General features: G+C 35.7%; 1 protein-coding gene across 3 annotated transcripts in view; it reads left to right on the top strand.

The window, feature by feature from the left end:
- The first annotated feature begins 4,690 nt into the window (after nt 1–4,690).
- LOC143234549 (sodium-coupled monocarboxylate transporter 2-like) overlaps nt 4,691–19,896 on the top strand; it is a 175,360-nt gene continuing 160,154 nt past the window's right edge. The window contains exon 1 of one of the 3 annotated variants that reach the window (XM_076471979.1): nt 4,691–4,761. The gene's annotated coding sequence lies outside the window, so the exon portion shown is untranslated. Of the gene's footprint in view, nt 4,762–5,022; nt 5,041–5,673; nt 5,690–19,896 lie in introns of those variants that run through there. The other 2 variants (XM_076471980.1, XM_076471982.1) reach the window with 2 other exon arrangements.

Genomic DNA, 19,896 nt, shown 5'->3' on the forward strand with positions numbered 1-19,896 from the left:
TATATATAACATAATATGGCAAACATATATATAATGTATGGCAACATATAACGCAACATGGCAACATATAATATATGCAACATGGCAACATGTAATATATATATACATGGCAACATTATAATATAACATGGTAACATGCTATGCAACATGGCAACATGGCAACATGGTAACATACATAACATGGTAACATGTATATAACACATGGTAACATATATATGCAACATGGTGAACATATATAATATAATGAAACATGTAACATGTAACACGTAACACGCAACATACGGTACACATAACATGGTGAAACATATTATAACATGGTAACATGCAAATATGGTATGGCATGTTAATATAACATATGAACATCATGGTAACATTACGTATAAATATGGCAACATGTACATATACAACGTAAACATGGCAACATACATATAATATGGGCAACATACATATATGGCATACATACATACATGGCAACATAACATATGGTGGCATATGCGTATATATAACATGGCAAATATTAACATAATATGGTAATTATATAATATGGTAACATACATGGCAACATACATTACACATTACATGGCAACATATTACACATATAACATAATACGTAACATGGCATATACGCTAACATGGCAACATATACATATGACATGGCAACATTAATATAACATGGCAACATTACATAACAACATGGCAACATATATATAACATGGTAACATATATATAAACATGGTAACATATATACAAACATATGGTAACATGGCAACATATACATAACATGGTAACATATACATAATAACATGGTAACATATACAACATGCAATATGACAACATGGTAACATATATTGTAACATGATAATATAATAATATGGTGAACAACATATATATAACATGGCTTTTATATATATAACATGGTAACATATATACGCAACATGGTAACATATATATAAATATTAACATATATATAACATGGTAAATGATACATATATAAACATGGCAACATATATATAACATGGTGCATACATATATTGGCAACATTAATATAATAAAATATATATAACAAAGGCAACATATATATAACAAACATGGCAATATATGCATAACATGGTGGCAACATATAAAACAACATATACATATATATGTAACATAATGGCAACATATATATAACATGGTTACAAAGAAAAACATATATAACATGGTAACATAATATAACATGGTTAAAAGGGAAATATATAACATGGTAACATATATAACAACAGGCTTTATAGAAAACATAAACTAAAAAGAAAAGGGGTATTATATATATAGAAAAAGATCAAAGATATATATATAACATAGCTTGTGAAAAGCCAAAGAGGCAACATATATATAACATATAGAAACATGGTGATAAAACATATATCAAAGATGGCAACATATATATAACATGGTAAGGAAAACACATATATAATATGAAGCAAAATAAATAACATATATATAACATGGTAATAACAAGAACAAAGAATTAACATATATATAACATGGCTTAGAAAAGAATAAAATGGTAACATATATATAACATAAACAGAAAATGAAAAACATATATATATATAACATGGTAACATATATGTAACATGGTAACATATATATAACATGGTTTAGAAAAGAAAACATAACATATATATAACATGAAAACATATATATAACATGGCATGGTAACATATATATATAACATGTATTAGAAAAGAACCATATATATAACATGGTAACATGGCTTAATGCAACATGGTGTAACATATATAACATGGCAACATAAAACATGAAGGAGTAACATATATATAACATGTATATATATAACATGAAAAGAAAAGAACCAAAGGGGTAACATATATATAACATGGCTTAGAAAAAAGGTAACATATATTAACATATATTATGACATATATATACATAACCCAGAAAAGAGCCAAAGGGGTAACATATATATAACATGGCTTAGAAAAGAGCCAAAGGGGTAACATATATATATAACATGTATTTAGAAAAGAGCCAAAGGGGTAACATATATATAACATGGCATTTAGAAAGAATTCAAAAGGGTATACATAACATGGTTTATAAATAATAAAGAGGTAACATATATATAACATGGCTTAAAAAGAATAAAGGGCAACATAGATATAACATGAAAAAAGAATTGTACAGAAAAGGCTTAGAAAGATATATATATATAACATGGCTTAGAAAGAATAAAGGGGTAACATATATATATGACATGATTTAGAAAAGAGCCAAAGTGGTAACTTATATATAACATGGCTTAGAAAAGAATCAAAGAGGTAACATATTTATAACATGGCTTTAGAAAGAGAAAGAATAAAAAGGTAATTATAACATATATATAACATGGCTTTAGAAAAGAATAAAGGGGTAACATATATATAACATGGCTTAGAAAAGAGCCAAAGAGGTAACATATATATAACATGGCTTAGACAAGAGCCAAAGAAATAACATATATATAACATGGCCTAGAAAATAGTCAAAGGGGTAACATATATAAAACTTGGTTTAGAAAAGAATAAAAGGGCAACATATATATAACATGGCTTAGAAAAGATAAAGAGGTAACATATATATAACATGGCTTTAGAAAAGAGCCAAAGGGGTAACATATATATAACATGGCGTAGAAAAGAGCCAAAGAGGTAACATATATATAACATGGCTTAGAAAAGAGCCAAAGAGGTAACATATATATAACATGGCTTAGAAAAGAGCCAAAGAGGTAACATATATATAACATGGCTTAGAAAAGAGCCAAAGAGGTAACATATATATAACATGGCTTAGAAAAGAGCCAAAGAGGTAACATATATATAACATGGCCTTGAAAAGAGCCAAAGAGGTAACATATATATAACATGGCTTAGAAAAGAGCCAAAGAGGTAACATATATATAACATGGCTTAGAAAAGAGCCAAAGAGGCTTAAATGTGGTCTGTATCTGAGGATATAGAGAAACAACAGTTGAAAGTTCTCTATTTAACGTTCAAAATATATTGGTATAAAGGCTTAACTGACCTCAAAAGGTTAACTGGGTTTAAAGCATGACCATAATTTTTTTCATAGAATGTAATGAACTTTTTAATTTTTATACAGACCTCGTTATCTCTAACTGTATTTAATATAAGTACAATTATTTGGTACTGTAAAATGGGACCACTAACATTTTTTTAAGCAATCGTGGTCATATCCCACATTATAAATGAGGTCAGGAAACAGAACACAGCATGACATACGAACTTTGAAAGTAGGAAATAAAAACATCTCTCTCTTAATTTGGTTTTGCTTTTGTTTTGCTCTTGAAACAGAACCCTTTCGGCGACCCAGTGGAAATACGTCTGTTTGTTATGTATACTTCAACTGCTTAGTAATTTATAACTGGACGAATATTCGATTAATTTTAAGACTTGGTCCTAAATTATTCATTTTAAATTTGTCGAGTTCCTAAAACATATTTTAGTTTTTTTTTTACCTGAAGTGAATCAAGTTCTAACTCTAAATTGTTTTAATTTTATGTCGTAGGTTACTCGCTCTTGTCGGCAAATAATAATAATAAACAATTTGTGAACCAAGAATAAAAAAATAAATGAACAAAAACAAAATTTGTTTTGTGTCTAGTATATTTACGTTTTCCGTAATTAAAATAATAACTTGCATACTAAAAGAGAAAATATTTGCCAGTATAGGGAGCTACAGGAGGGTATCACGGAGACTGTTAAATACACGACCCTATTGATATAGTCAGTAGAGGTGGGTCATAGGGTTCAGACAGGATGAAAATTATTGAGGGAGGGCCAACAAGTGGTTCTTTATTTCATGACAAAGATAATTTATAAAACATTTTAAACATGGATGACATGTTAAATGAAAGGTGAGTAAATAAAACTGGTTAAAAATGTTAGCTTTGCTTCTCCGTTCTCAGAAATAACATATCTTACCAGCAACGTTCTAGAACTTTTGTTCATTATGTCTCTCCAATGAATCATTGGTAAGTCTGAGGACTTATAACGCTAACAATCGGGATATAATACCCGTTGTCGGTACGGCACATATGGTTCTTTTGCAGCCTTTTGTTCTACAACAATCAAACATGTAATTTATTATTATGAATGTAAATGGTGAATCAACCCTAACTGTACTCGATTCCTCTTCGTTTAAAATACACGCCAATGTTTCGTTTAAAATACACGCCAATGTTTCGTTTAAAATACACACCAATGTTTCGTTTAAAATACACGCCAATGTTTCGCGAAAATTCAATGTTTTTAATTCCAATGACTCTTCTCTGTATATCAAACAGTAATTGTGAAACAAGGACATAAAGATCCCGGTTAGAGATTAAAACGAAGGCCACAAAAAGACGCGAAATTACATGTTAGGGTAAGAAGTCCAGGAAGTGACGTCGAATATTCTTGTGTGAATGTTTTTCAATGTCGGTCGTGGGAAGTTGAAAGAGTATGAGTGCATCAATGACTGGATGTTGATTTTAAGAAATATTATCAAGATATGTTATTAAAATACCCCAATTTACGTAAGAAGATGACGTCACTGAAGACAGCCATCGTAGTGACGTAAGATTCTAATTTACTGTACACAAACGTGGAAAAACAAGACATTCCAAAATAAAACACTTTAAAACTAGACAGAGAAATCCTGACACCGTTACCAACAGATCAAACTAAGGGATTCCTAGTTCTAGACCTGCAGGACATTGTAAGTATGTTTTAAAACTAGACAGTAATATTCCTGACACGGTTACCGGCAGATCAAACTAAGGGATTCCTAGTTCTAGACCTGCAGGACATTGTAAGTATGTTTTAAAACTAGACAGTAATATTCCTGACACGGTTACCGGCAGATCAAACTAAGGGATTCCTAGTTCTAGACCTGCAGGACATTGTAAGTATGTTTTAAAACTAGACAGTAATATTCCTGACACGGTTACCAACAGATCAAACTAAGGGATTCCTAGTTCTAGACCTGCAGGACATTGTAAGTATGTTTTAAAACTAGACAGAGAAATCCTGACACCGTTACCAACAGAACAAACTAAGGGATTTCTAGTTCTAGACCTGCAGGACATTGTAAGTATGTTTTAAAACTAGACAGGGATATTCCTGACACCGTTACCAAAGATCAAACTAAGGGATTCCTAGTTTTAGACCTGCAGGACATTGTAAGTATGTTTTAAAACAAGACAGTAATATTCCTGACACCGTTACCAACAGATCAAACTAAGGGATTCCTAGTTTTAGACCTGCAGGACATCGTAAGTATGTTTTAAAACTAGACAGTAATATTCCTGACACCGTTACCAACAGAACAAACTAAGGGATTTCTAGTTCTAGACCTGCAGGACATTGTAAGTATGTTTTAAAACTAGACAGGGATATTCCTGACACCGTTACCAACAGATCAAACTAAGGGATTCCTAGTTTTAGACCTGCAGGACATTGTAAGTATGTTTTAAAACTAGACAGTAATATTCCTGACACCGTTACCAACAGATCAAACTAAGGGATTCCTAGTTTTAGACCTGCAGGACATTGTAAGTATGTTTTAAAACAAGACAGTAATATTCCTGACACCGTTACCAACAGATCAAACTAAGGGATTCCTAGTTTTAGACCTGCAGGACATCGTAAGTATGTTTTAAAACTAGACAGTAATATTCCTGACACCGTTACCAACAGAACAAACTAAGGGATTTCTAGTTCTAGACCTGCAGGACATTGTAAGTATGTTTTAAAACTAGACAGGGATATTCCTGACACCGTTACCAACAGATCAAACTAAGGGATTCCTAGTTTTAGACCTGCAGGACATTGTAAGTATGTTTTAAAACTAGACAGTAATATTCCTGACACAGTTACCGGCAGATCAAACTAAGAGATTCCTAGTTTTAGACCTGCAGGGCATTGTAAGTATGTTTTCGATGGTAACGTTTTAGCATTTTGTAATATATTTTTCTTGTCTCAAACTATTTTTGAGCTATGTTTTATAAAGTTCGTTTAATAGTTTGTGAATACATTTATTTATTGTTTTTACTCACAGACATATTGAACTTTCTGTTGTCTCCACCAAGCAAAATGGAATAGAATAACTAATGGATTTTTTGATGAAGGATGTAAAAATACTTGGATTACATGTGCGAATCGGTACATTCTGGGTTCACGGTCCGTTGCATAGAAGCATGTTCCACGTTTTTAAGATGTGAATTCGTAATAAAACTTAAATATTTGGTTAGATACGGTTATCCCAAGAAATCGTGTTAGATGTTGCTAATTAGCTATCTCTTCTCTATAAAATACTTTCAGTTCTCAAAGCAATTTTCATTTCGATTTTTTATTCTTTTTTGTCATTTCTTCACTCGATAAAATAACTGTAGTAGTTACTTCCCAATATTCTGTCAGCACCTCGAGTGGCCTGGAATCAAAAGCACATTTGCAAACTTTCTTTGTTAATCTCAAGATGACCTAAGAAGGCCGAAAAGTTGTTTTCTGCTTTATTAGTAAAAGTGTTAATACCTATACCAGCCATGTCCCCCGCTTGTCCAGCATTAAGTCAACGAATTTACAACGCTAAAATCAGGGGTTAGATTTCCCTCAGTGACCTCAGCAGATAGCCCAATGTGGCTTTGGTATAAGAAAGAACACATGCACGTACCAGCCGTCCTAAGTTACGTTTTTATTTCAAGTGAGTTTCTCGTCATCACGAAAAGCAGACTTGCAAACTCTCTCTTTGTTAACCTGAAGATGACCTCAGAAGGTCGGAACGTTGTTCTCTGCTTTGTTAGTAAAAGTGTTAATACCCATACCAGCCGCCCTGAGGTACAAAAACAGATTTATTGAACAGTAAGTACAAACATTACTTTGAATATCAAATTTGGTGAAACAAACTCGAGAAATTTCCTAAGCACAGGTCTTGAAATGAATTTTTCTGACATTTTTATGGGACTTTAATGTGAATTATAATTGTTTTTTTCTTTTTTGCACTTTTATCTCTAGTTTTATTTTTAAACTATTTTCTAATAGTTCCATATCAGTAATGACTGCTTTAGCGCAAAGCCACAGTGGGCTTTTGTTATGTCCGCGTACAAGATTCGAATCACGGTTTTTTGCCTTGACCCATTGCGAGATTGATATCGAATGAAGATTTTATTATTTTAAACATACATAAAGAACAACACACAGCAAGAACTAATTTAGTGCAGATGTCGCTGAGTGGTTGTAAGACACGAGCATTTAGAATATTGGAAGTGAAAAGAGGTGATGCTTTAGGAATCTGTCATCATATGAAGATACTTGGCATAATTAGAAAGCACTTCGGAGTGGAGGGAGAATTCCTGTCAAAATGTAGAAAGCACTTCGGAAGGGAGAATGTCAAATTGTAGAAAGCACTGAGGGAGGGCTCCTGTCAAAATGTAGAAAGCACTTCGGAGTGGAGGGAGGGCTCCTGTCAAAATGTAGAAAGCACTTCGGAGTGGAGGGAGGGCTCCTGTCAAAATGTAGAAAGCACTTCGGAGTGGAGGGAGGGCTCCTGTCAAAATGTAGAAAGCACTTCGGAATGGAGGGAGGGCTCCTGTCAAAATGTAGAAAGCACTTCGGAGTGGAGGGAGAGTTCCTGTCAAAATGTAGAAATTTCCAATGTTTCGGACTAGGATGCTTAAGGCAAATTTTAAGGTTTCTATACCCACCAAAGTCTCCCCCCATTTAGCGACACTTCTGTTAGAAAGCGACAGAAATGGTTTTCATTTCACGTTCAAGTAACAGTTTATTAGTTTTCCTCTGCCATATAAGAGCCTTTTGATTGTAACTATCTGTTTAAGTGTAGCTAGTATCGGTTATATATACAATAGTGAACCACCTTTCGAGATATATCACTTTCAAGTGGGTTAATAGGCTTGATGGTCAGGTAGTTAGGCTCGCATACTCCGGGTTCGAATCTCCATCCTACCAAACATGCTCGCCCTTTCAGGTGTTGGGTCGTTATAATGTGATAGTCAATCCCACTACTTGTTGCAAAGAGTAGCCCAAGAGTTGAGGTGGGTGGTGATGAAAAGCTGCCTTCCTTTCTTACACTGCTACATTAGGGACAGTTAGCGCAGATAGCCCTCGTGTAGCTTTGTGCGAAATTTAAAACAAACAAACTGATAAGCTCTCCATCAGGAAAGGAATCTGACGTCACAACAGAATCCTGTAATGTGATTATTACCGTATTGTTTGTAAGAGAACACTCCAAGAGTCAACTATATCAGTCTCTTATGTGCATTTTTCAGACCAAATATATTTATATCGAGAGAAGGAACGGAAGTGACTTATCTAGTGGTTAACCTGTCAACTTTTTGATCAGTGGATCCAAGGTTCGAGACGTCATGTTCTTGTAAACAAAAGTAGGAGAACATTTTCTTATTTGGTTCAAAGAACCAAACAAAATGCTTTGGTATCGGCGGGTGGTGCTAGGTAGTAGCCTTCCTTCTGGTCAGTAGCTCAAAACTATGACCCTTGAGGTCTCTGACCTGATAGATAAGTACACGTATATATAATGTGTCATTCATGTTGAACATTCCAATGTAAAAACTGTCAACATGTGTTTATTTGTTACCATAGTTAACTGAATATAAACCGTAGATTGTCACGACCATGGCTTCACGCGCTGTTGTATTTATCAAACATTATCAAAACGCAGTTTAAACCCTCGAAACTTCCTCACTCCTACAAAGAAATCTGACCAAAATTACGAAACTAAAGTTAAAACTCTTTTGTTACTTTTATCCGGTTGATTTTCGTAACGTCAGAGCTACAATGCTATATATTTATTTATTTAAAGTCAAGTGAAATTGCATGGTTGCCCCCTCAAGAAAAATTCACATGGTAAGAAAAAATATTTCGTACAATGTGCTGTTCAGTTTGGACTCAGATATGTGTGTGTGTGTGTGTGTGAGGCCTAATTTTTTCTGTTGGTGTACTGTTGTTCAAGGCTATCGATAAGACATGGAATTCCCCGGAATCTGAACGTATAACCCAGTAATAAGTGGTGACTTGAATTGCAGACCAGACTTCTTGTTTATTTTTTAATAATTATGATTATTTATCCACAGTAGAGTTAGTTCATATGATCTGTTGTAATCGGGAAAACTTTCGTTATCTCTCGCAGTACAAAAAGAATGAAGTAAAACCAAAAACTAGATGTAATCCACGTACTGCGGGCTAGTTTGATAAACCACAGTAGATGCTAAAGGCCTAGATAATATTTATCTGGTTTTTTTTTTCTGTTTCAAAATTTCTGCGCAAAGCTACACAAGGACTGACCATCTGCACACAGGCGTTCTTAATTTTGGGCCTATAGAATAAAAGGGAAAGCAGTTAATCAGCAGAACCCGCCGCCAACTAACGGGATACTCTTTTACATCGAACAGTGGGATGTGACAGTCACACTTATGATGCATCCATGACACTAAAGTGTGGGACGTGTCTTCTGCAACAACGGGTCGCAAACCACGAATCTTTGAATCCACAGTCTGAGCACACTAAACGCTAGACCACGATCAATTTATTTTTGTTGGGATTCAAGCAAACTGGTATTTTGTTTTTCGCATGGCAAAGCCACAGCGGGCTATCAGCTGTGTCCACCAGGGGAAATCGAAAATCCCTGATTTTCGCGTTGTAAATCCGAAGACTTATTACCGTTCCACCAGAACGCGAGCATAATTCGTTGGGAAAAGTTTTGTTTTAGACTTTAGTATTATGTCACGTGAATACACTATATTTAAATATTGTAGATACGTTTCGTGCTTGTATTTTTCCACAAACGTATTACTCATTGGCTCAGCTGCAACTCTGATGACTCATAACACTAAAATGGCCAGGCATGGTCAGGTGGTTAAAGCACACGACTTCGATATCCGAGGGTCTCGGGTTTGAATCCCCCTCACACCAAATATGCTCACCCTTTCATCCGTGGAGGCGTTATAATGTTACGGTCAATCCTACTATTCGTTATTAAAGGAGCAGCCCAAAAGTTGGCGATGGGTGGTGATGACTAGCTGCCTTCCTTCTAGTCTTACACTGCCAAATTAGGGACGGCTAGCGCAGATAGCCCTTGTATAGCTTTGTGCGAAATTAAAAAAACAAACAAAGAAATAACACTAAAATCCCAGTTTTGATACCCGTGCTGAAAAACAAGCCGAGCTGATGAATTACATCTACATGTCTTCCCGTCGTTGAATTTCTGGTTACAAAATAAAATCATCTGGTTTCTACCAAGTTAAAAAAAAACCACAAAAAACCAGCAGTAATTGAGAAAAAAACTGTAGCGAAAATTTTCCCTGTAATTTAGGGTTCGTAACACTAAAAAAAAAAAGGGGTTCAGAACCGGAATGGGCACATCATAGATAGCCCATTGTGTAGCTTTATGTTGAGAAACAAGTAAACAAAGCCCACGAACGTGGTAATATAAAAATTACCTTCACTTTTCAAAATATCATTCCTTTCACTTTAATGCTGACGTGGCGTTTTATAAGTGGCTACGTGATTTTATTCTCACCAACTGTATTGTTTTGGACTTTAAAATGTAGGTTTTTCAGGTTAGACTGAGTTTCAAAGAGCCTATAATCTCTCTTGGTAAATATCTAATAGTGGATAAAGTTCAAATGTCTGGCTTACATAACACGGTCGAATTTCTTTGAGTAATAAAAAGTACACGTATAATTAAATTGAGAGTCTGATTCAACTTAAATTTTGTCATGACACCATATTCGGTATAAAGCCGTATCACTTCTCACATCACCTAGTGGCACAAAGCAAATTGCCCATCGTGTATTTTTGTACTTAACTACAAACAAACATATTAATTGTTTGAAAATCACACAGGAACTAGCAAAATGTTCCAAAACTCCGGGTAACAAAGAGTTGACGATGTAATATATTTATTGTTTAATATTTCATCTTGTGTAATGGAATGATATTAGGCCCACTGGTCGGCTTCATTAATCGTACTTAGCTGTAATATTTCTAGTACTATACCTTAAATTCCACATTTCTATTTTTTGCCTTAAAGGCAAATCATTATTCTGTAAATTGTTTAATAACTGATGAAAAGTGGTCCATCTGGTAACGATCAGCTGACTTCATTCACCTTAAGGTGACGTTTCATTGTGATTGGTGGACCTTCATAGAGCCCTGATGAGCCTTGTTAACTCCTTCAGGAAGATGGTTTTTGTCTTCAATTCTACGAAAACACGCTTTGAATAATTTGACTATGTTCACCTCTCTTTAAACCCGTGACTACTTTCTTAGTCACTTCATTGTTCCTCACGTCCCACATCACAGTGTCACCATGATTACCTTCTTAGTCACTTCATCATAAATGTGTCGTCACCTTTAACCACAATCTCACTGACATATCCTTCATCAAGACCCAAATCACAATATCACCTTTAACCACAATCTCACTGACATATCCTTCATCAAGGCTCAAATCACAATATCACCTTTAACCACAATCTCACTTACATATCCTTCATCAAGACCCAAATCACAGTATCACCTTTAACTACAATCTCACTGACATATCCTTCATCAAGGCTCAAATCACAGTATCACCTTTAACCACAATTCACTGACATATCCTTCATCAAGGCTCAAATCACAATATCACCTTTAACTACAATTCACTTATATATCCTTCATCAAGGCTCAAATCACAGTATCACCTTTAACTACAATCTCACTGACATATCCTTCATCAAGGCTCAAATCACAATATCACCTTTAACCACAATCTCACTGGATCATCCTTCATCAAGACTCAAATCATTATCTCACCTTTAACACAATCTCACTGACATATCCTTCATCAGGTTTCAAATCACAGTATCACCTTTAACCACAATCTCACTTACATATCCTTCATCAAGGCTCAAATCACAATATCACCTTTAACTACAATCTCACTGACATATCCTTCATCAAGGCTCAAATCACAGTATCACCTTTAACTACAATCTCACTGACATATCCTTCATCAAGGCTCAAATCACAATATCACCTTTAACCACAATCTCACTGACATATCCTTCATCAAGACCCAAATCACAATATCACCTTTAACTACAATCTCACTGACATATCCTTCATCAAGGCTCAAATCACAGTATCACCTTTAACCACAATCTCACTGACATATCCTTCATCAAGGCTCAAATCACAATATCACCTTTAACCACAATCTCACTGACATATCCTTCATCAAGGCTCAAATCACAGTATCACCTTTAACCACAATCTCACTGACATATCCTTCATCAAGGCTCAAATCACAGTATCACCTTTAACCACAATCTCACTGACATATCCTTCATCAAGGCTCAAATCATAGTATCACCTTTAACTACAATCTCACTGACATATCCTTCATCAAGGCTCAAATCACAGTATCACCTTTAACAACAATCTCACTGACATATTCTTCATCAAGGCCCAAATTTACAGCATCACCTTTAACCACGATTTCAATAACATATTCTTGTTTGAGAACCAAATAACAGAGTATTGTATTCAACTAAACCCTTATCACAAGCTACATTTCTACCCAAACCCAGAATAACGTTTAACTAAACCTTTCGTCACCCACGAAACTCCTTAAATACATTTTTCTTCTTTATTTTAATCATACCCTTAACCTGTTCTTAACTGACCACTCCCACTATTGCACAAACAGAGCATTAGCCTTTGTTTTTAGAAAAATAATATACAGCAATACCTCGCACACTGCGGCTTCAATCAGTACGGAATTAACTATAGTGTGGTTTATAATTTGCGACTGATGATTCAATTAGTACTGAATGATTCACTATAATGCGGCTATATTTATAGACGTATAAGTTCTTGGGTCCTTTTTATCATGGCTGACATTTTTCTAAAATTTTCTAAAACAATCTCCATGAAGTTGCGTCACTCGCTTATTCTAGATCTTTCTGCAAGCCTATGCAATGCGCATGCGCATTTATATACTGTACATTATAAATCTGAGCATGACTTGTTTCCAGCAGTAGTTCAAGTTTAGATTTTTCTTCTTAAACACGGGTGTATCCTTTTTGCGATCTTTTCTTTTTACAGAGATTTCTTTATTAATTGTGACAAAAGAAAGTTTGATGATACCGAGCCAAAGAAACGTAAATGGCAAAGATTAGAACAGAAACTTGAAATCATCAAATGCAATGAAAAAGGTGCTTTATTTGCTAAACTCGAACGAGACAAAGGAATAAACGAATCATCTGTAAGAAGAACCGTAAAATAAAAGAATCAATACAAAGAATATGGAATGACTACCAAATGTTTTTGTCTCGAAAACAATTGTAAAGGAAAGGAGCCCTCTAGTGGTGAATATGAAACGTCTGCTGTCAATATGGATAGAAGATTGCAATCAGAAGCGAATTCCTTTAAGTCAAATGGAAATTCAAACGAAAGCTACGAGCCTTTTAAACGCCCTTAAAGTAAACGTACTGGAAGAAAATGATATAGAATGGGCAACAAATGAAACATTTTCGACAAGCTGTGATTGGTTCTTTCGTTTTAAAAAACCTCTGGGATTCATAATGTTCGCATTGTAGGCAAAAGTTCAAGTGCAGACGAAGATGCTGCTAAAAAATTTCCTAATGAATTTATAGAAATTATTGAAAAAGGTCGGAACAAAAATAACCAAATTTTTAATGTTGATCAAACGGGCTTATTTTGAAAAAAAATACCTTATGAATCTTTTCTATCAGAAAATTAAAAAAACTTAATTAGGTTACAAGGTGTCAAAAGATCGTTTGACACTTTTGTTAGGCGGAAATGCATCTGGCGATTTTAAATTAAAACCCATGCTCGTGCGGAACTCCGACCACCACCCCAAGCTTTTAGCTGCTGTGCAAAGAAGACTTTCTCAGCTGTTTAGCGATCAAATAAAATAGCATGGCTCATGACAACTTTGTTTGAAGACTGGTTAAAAAGTTATTTTTGTTCTGCAGTTTAACGTTACTGAAAAAAACAACTTGGCTTTCAAAGCTTTGTTGTTATCAGATAATGGACCAGGCCATCCAACTGGACCTTGTGACTTTAATGGTCAAAATTTATTTCCTTCCAACCAATACAACATCTCTACTGCAACCAATGGATCAAGGTGTCATTGCGACGTTTAAAGCTTATAATTTGAGTTAAACTTTTCCTCAAGCAATAAAGACTATAACTAGAGAAACTGTTGTATCTTTGACTGAATTCTGGAAAACTTACATCAGAAATGCTGTCTAAAACATCAACGCAGCCTGGTTCCACGAGATCAGTGTGGAAGCACGTTTTGCCTCATTGTTGCAAGCGATTCCTGTGGCTTTGAGTCTGAAATTAGGGGTTTCCGAAGACGTCGTCAAAATTGGATTCAATCTTGGATTCGAGTCTTGTAAGTGTCTGATGTTTGAGAGAACATTGACACACATTCTCAAGCTCTCGACAATAATATTGGACATGTGAGAAAGGTGAAGAAAACCCACAGTGTAACGAAGATGCTGGTGAAGAATTTCCCTTACAGGATGTTTGTTTGTTTTTTGAATTTCGCGCACAGCTACTTAAGGGCTATCTGCGTTAGCCGTCCCTAATTTTGTAGTGAAAGACTAGAAGGAAGGCAGCTAGTCATCACACTCACCGTCAACTCTTGGGATACTCTTTTACCGACAAATAATGCGATTGACTGTCATATTATAACGCCCTCACGGCTGAAAGGGCGAGTATGTTTGGTGCGATGGGGACTCGAACCCGCGACCCTCAGATTACGAGTCGAATGCCTTAACGAACCTGGCCATGCCGGGCCGCCCTTACATGAACTTGAAAAAATGTTTAGGGCAGTGGAAAACTGTTTCAAACTTAATTATGGTTTATGATCTAGATATAGTGCGCAGCATTAAGGCCCGACGAGCGTTAGAAATACCATTTAGGGTTACCAAGAACTTTACGAAGAAAAGAAACAAAAGAAAATGGTGGAACTTAGATAAGATATTTCTTTAATCAGTATATTTTTACAGTTTTCATTTTTTCAGAATAAAATTTTCATTGTTTTAATTATTCAAAATAAACTTAATAAATTAATTTCGTTTTTATTTTACCTCATAAATATTTGTGTTTATTATTTTCTCTAACTAATCAGGCTTAACTATTTCTACTGTGAAGAAACTCCTTATGATACCACGTATCATTATTTTTTCTATTGAAACTATTCTCCGTTCAGTGCTGATTCAATCAGTGCAAGTACCCCGTTGGTACAAAGATAAGTCTATGGATTTACAACGTTAAAATCAGGGGTTCGATTCCCTTCGGTGGACTCAGCAGATAGCCCGATGTGGCTTTGCTTTAAGAAAACACACACACTCAACCAATGCGAAAGTTTTTCCAACGCATTAACCGCGCGAGGTATTCCTGTATTGTTTTATGATCAAAGGTTATAAACGAATGAACGTGGAGGTACAAACACGTCTGCTCGTTTCTGTGAATGGTTTGTTTTACACTTTCATCATTTTTTCTTTTACGGTTCAAACTCTTTCTTATTTAAGTTTCATCCAAAAATTAAAATCACTAAATATTTGAGTAACGCTTGTGTAAACAGAAGCAGTAGTTTAGTGGTGATATAGTTAGATTATGATAAAGATCAGTCGGTGTAGCTGTGGTTACTAGTGGTGTAACAAGATTATGATAAAGATCAGTCGGTGTAGCTATGGTTACTATTTGTGTGATAAGTTAGAGTATGATAAAGATCAGTCGGTGTAGCTGTGGTTACTAGTGGTGTGATAAGTTAGATTATGAAAATGATCAGTCGGTGTAGCTGTGGTTACTAGTGGTGTAATAAGTTAGAGTATGATAAAGATCAGTCGGTGTAGCTATGGTTACTAGTGGTGTAATAAGTTAGATTATGATAAAGATCAGTCGGTGTAGCTGTGGTTACCAGTGGTGTAATAAGTTAGATTATGATAAAGATCAGTCGGTGTAGCTGTGGTTACCAGTGGTGTAATAAGTTAGATTATGATAAAGATCAGTCGGTGTAGCTGATGGTTACTAGTGGTGTAATAAGTTAGATTATGATAAAGATCAGTCGGTGTAGCCATGGTTACCAGTGGTGTAATAAGTTAGAGTATGATAAAGATCAGTCGGTGTAGCTGTGGTTACCAGTGGTGTAATAAGTTAGATTATGATAAAGATCAGTCGGTGTAGCTGTGGTTACCAGTGGTGTAATAAGTTAGATTATGATAAAGATCAGTCGGTGTAGCCTGTGGTTACCAGTGGTGTAATAAGTTAGATTATGAGAAAGATCAGTCGGTGTAGCTATGGTTACCAGTGGTGTAATAAGTTAGATTATGAGAAAGATCAGTCGGTGTAGCCATGGTTACCAGTGGTGTAATAAGTTAGATTATGATAAAGATCAGTCGGTGTAGCTGTGGTTACTAGTGGTGTAATAAGTTAGATTATGAGAAAGATCAGTCGGTGTAGCTGTGGTTACCAGTGGTGTAATAAGTTAGATTATGATAAAGATCAGTCGGTGTAGCTGTGGTTACCAGTGGTGTAATAAGTTAGATTATGATAAAGATCAGTCGGTGTAGATGTGGTTACTAGTGGTGTAATAAGTTAGATTATGAAAAAGATCAGTCGGTGTAGCCGTGGTTACCAGAGGTGTAATAAGTTAGATTATGATAAAGATCAGTCGGTGTAGCTGTGGTTACTAGTGGTGTAATAAGTTAGATTATGATAAAGATCAGTCGGTGTAGCTGATGGTTACTAGTGGTGTAATAAGTTAGATTATGATAAAGATCAGTCGGTGTAGCTGTGGTTACCAGTGGTGTAATAAGCCAGAGTATGATAAAGATCAGTCGGTGTAGCCGATGGTTACCAGTGGTGTAATAAGTTAGAGTATGATAAAGATCAGTCGGTGTAGCTGATGGTTACTGAGTGGTGTAATAAGTTAGATTATGAGAAAGATCAGTCGGTGTAGCCGTGGTTACCAGTGGTGTAATAAGTTAGATTATGATAAAGATCAGTCGGTGTAGCCGTGGTTACCAGTGGTGTAATAAGTTAGATTATGATAAAGATCAGTCGGTGTAGCTGATGGTTACCAGTGGTGTAATAAGTTAGATTATGATAAAGATCAGTCGGTGTAGCTGATGGTTACTAGTGGTGTAATAAGTTAGATTATGATAAAGATCAGTCGGTGTAGCTGATGGTTACCAGTGGTGTAATAAGTTAGATTATGATAAAGATCAGTCGGTGTAGCCGTGGTTACCAGTGGTGTAATAAGTTAGAGTATGATAAAGATCAGTCGATGTAGATGATGGTTACTAGTGGTGTAATAAGTTAGATTATGATAAAGATCAGTCGGTGTAGCTGATGGTTACCAGTGGTGTAATAAGTCAGATTATGATAAAGATCAGTCGGTGTAGCTGTGGTTACCAGTGGTGTAATAAGTTAGATTATGATAAAGATCAGTCGGTGTAGCCGATGGTTACCAGTGGTGTAATAAGCTAGATCATGATAAAGATCAGTCGGTGTAGCCGTGGTTACCAGTGGTGTAATAAGTTAGATTATGATAAAGATCAGTCGGTGTAGCTGTGGTTACCAGTGGTGTAATAAGTTAGATATGATAAAGATCAGTCGGTGTAGCTGATGGTTACCAGTGGTGTAATAAGTTAGATTATGATAAAGATCAGTCGGTGTAGCTGATGGTTACTAGTGGTGTAATAAGTTAGAGTATGATAAAGATCAGTCGGTGTAGCTGATGGTTACCAGTGGTGTAATAAGATTATGATAAAGATCAGTCGATGTAGCCGTGGTTACCAGTGGTGTAATAAGTTAGATTATGATAAAGATCAGTCGGTGTAGCTGGTGGTTACCAGTGGTGTAATAAGTTAGATTATGATAAAGATCAGTCGGTGTAGCTGTGGTTACCAGTGGTGTAATAAGTTAGATTATGATAAAGATCAGTCGGTGTAGCTGATGGTTACCAGTGGTGTAATAAGTTAGATTATGATAAAGATCAGTCGGTGTAGCTGATGGTTACCAGTGGTGTAATAAGTTAGATTATGATAAAGATCAGTCGGTGTAGCTGATGGTTACCAGTGGTGTAATAAGTTAGATTATGATAAAGATCAGTCGGTGTAGCTGATGGTTACCAGTGGTGTAATAAGTTAGATTATGATAAAGATCAGTCGGTGTAGCTGTGGTTACCAGTGGTGTAATAAGTTAGATTATGATAAAGATCAGTCGGTGTAGCTGATGGTTACCAGTGGTGTAATAAGTTAGATTATGATAAAGATCAGTCGGTGTAGCCGATGGTTACCAGTGGTGTAATAAGTTAGATTATGATAAAGATCAGTCGGTGTAGCCGATGGTTACCAGTGGTGTAATAAGTTAGATTATGATAAAGATCAGTCGGTGTAGCCGTGGTTACCAGTGGTGTAATAAGCCAGAGCATGATAAAGATCAGTCGGTGTAGCTGATGGTTACCAGTGGTGTAATAAGTTAGATTATGATAAAGATCAGTCGGTGTAGCCGTGGTTACTAGTGGTGTAATAAGTTAGATTATGATAAAGATCAGTCGGTGTAGCTGTGGTTACCAGTGGTGTAATAAGTTAGATTATGATAAAGATCAGTCGGTGTAGCCGATGGTTACCAGTGGTGTAATAAGTTAGATTATGATAAAGATCAGTCGGTGTAGCTGATGGTTAAGTAGCCGATGGTTACCAGTGGTGTAATAAGTTAGATTATGATAAAGATCAGTCGGTGTAGCCGTGGTTACCAGTGGTGTAATAAGTTAGATTATGATAAAGATCAGTCGGTGTAGCTGTGGTTACTAGTGGTGTAATAAGTTAGATTATGATAAAGATCAGTCGGTGTAGCTGATGGTTACCAGTGGTGTAATAAGTTAGATTATGATAAAGATCAGTCGGTGTAGCTGATGGTTACCAGTGGTGTAATAAGTTAGATTATGATAAAGATCAGTCGGTGTAGCTGATGGTTACTGGTAGTGGTGTAATAAGTTAGCCATGGTTACATGATAAAGATCAGTCGGTGTAGCCTGTGGTTACCAGTGGTGTAATAAGTTAGATTATGATAAAGATCAGTCGGTGTAGCTGATGGTTACCAGTGGTAATAATAAGATTATGATAAAGATCAGTCGATGTGTAGCCGATGGTTACTAGTGGTGTAATAAGTTTGATTCGATAAAGATCAGTCGGTGTAGCTGTGGTTACCAGTGGTGTAATAAGTTAGATTATGATAAAGATCAGTCGGTGTAGCCGATGGTTACCAGTGGTGTAATAAGTCAGATTATGATAAAGATCAGTCGGAGTAGCCATGGTTACCAGTGGTGTAATAAGATTATGATAAAGATCAGTCGGTGTAGCCGATGGTTACCAGTGGTGTAATAAGTTAGATTGTAGCCATGAGAAAGATCAGTCGGTGTAGCTGATGGTTACCAGTGGTGTAATAAGTTAGATTATGATAAAGATCAGTCGGTGTAGCTGTGGTTACCAGTGGTGTAATAAGTTAGATTATGATAAAGATCAGTCGGTGTAGCTGATGGTTACCAGTGGTGTAATAAGTGAGAGTATGATAAAGATCAGTCGGTGTAGCCGATGGTTACCAGTGGTGTAATAAGTTAGATTATGATAAAGATCAGTCGGTGTAGCCGATGGTTACCAGTGGTGTAATAAGTTAGATTATGATAAAGATCAGTCGGTGTAGCTGTGGTTACCAGTGGTGTAATAAGTTAGATTATGATAAAGATCAGTCGGTGTAGCTGATGGTTACCAGTGGTGTAATAAGTTAGATTATG

This window comes from Tachypleus tridentatus, chromosome 12 (genome assembly GCF_004210375.1).
Source record: "Tachypleus tridentatus isolate NWPU-2018 chromosome 12, ASM421037v1, whole genome shotgun sequence".
NCBI lineage: Eukaryota > Metazoa > Arthropoda > Merostomata > Xiphosura > Limulidae > Tachypleus > Tachypleus tridentatus.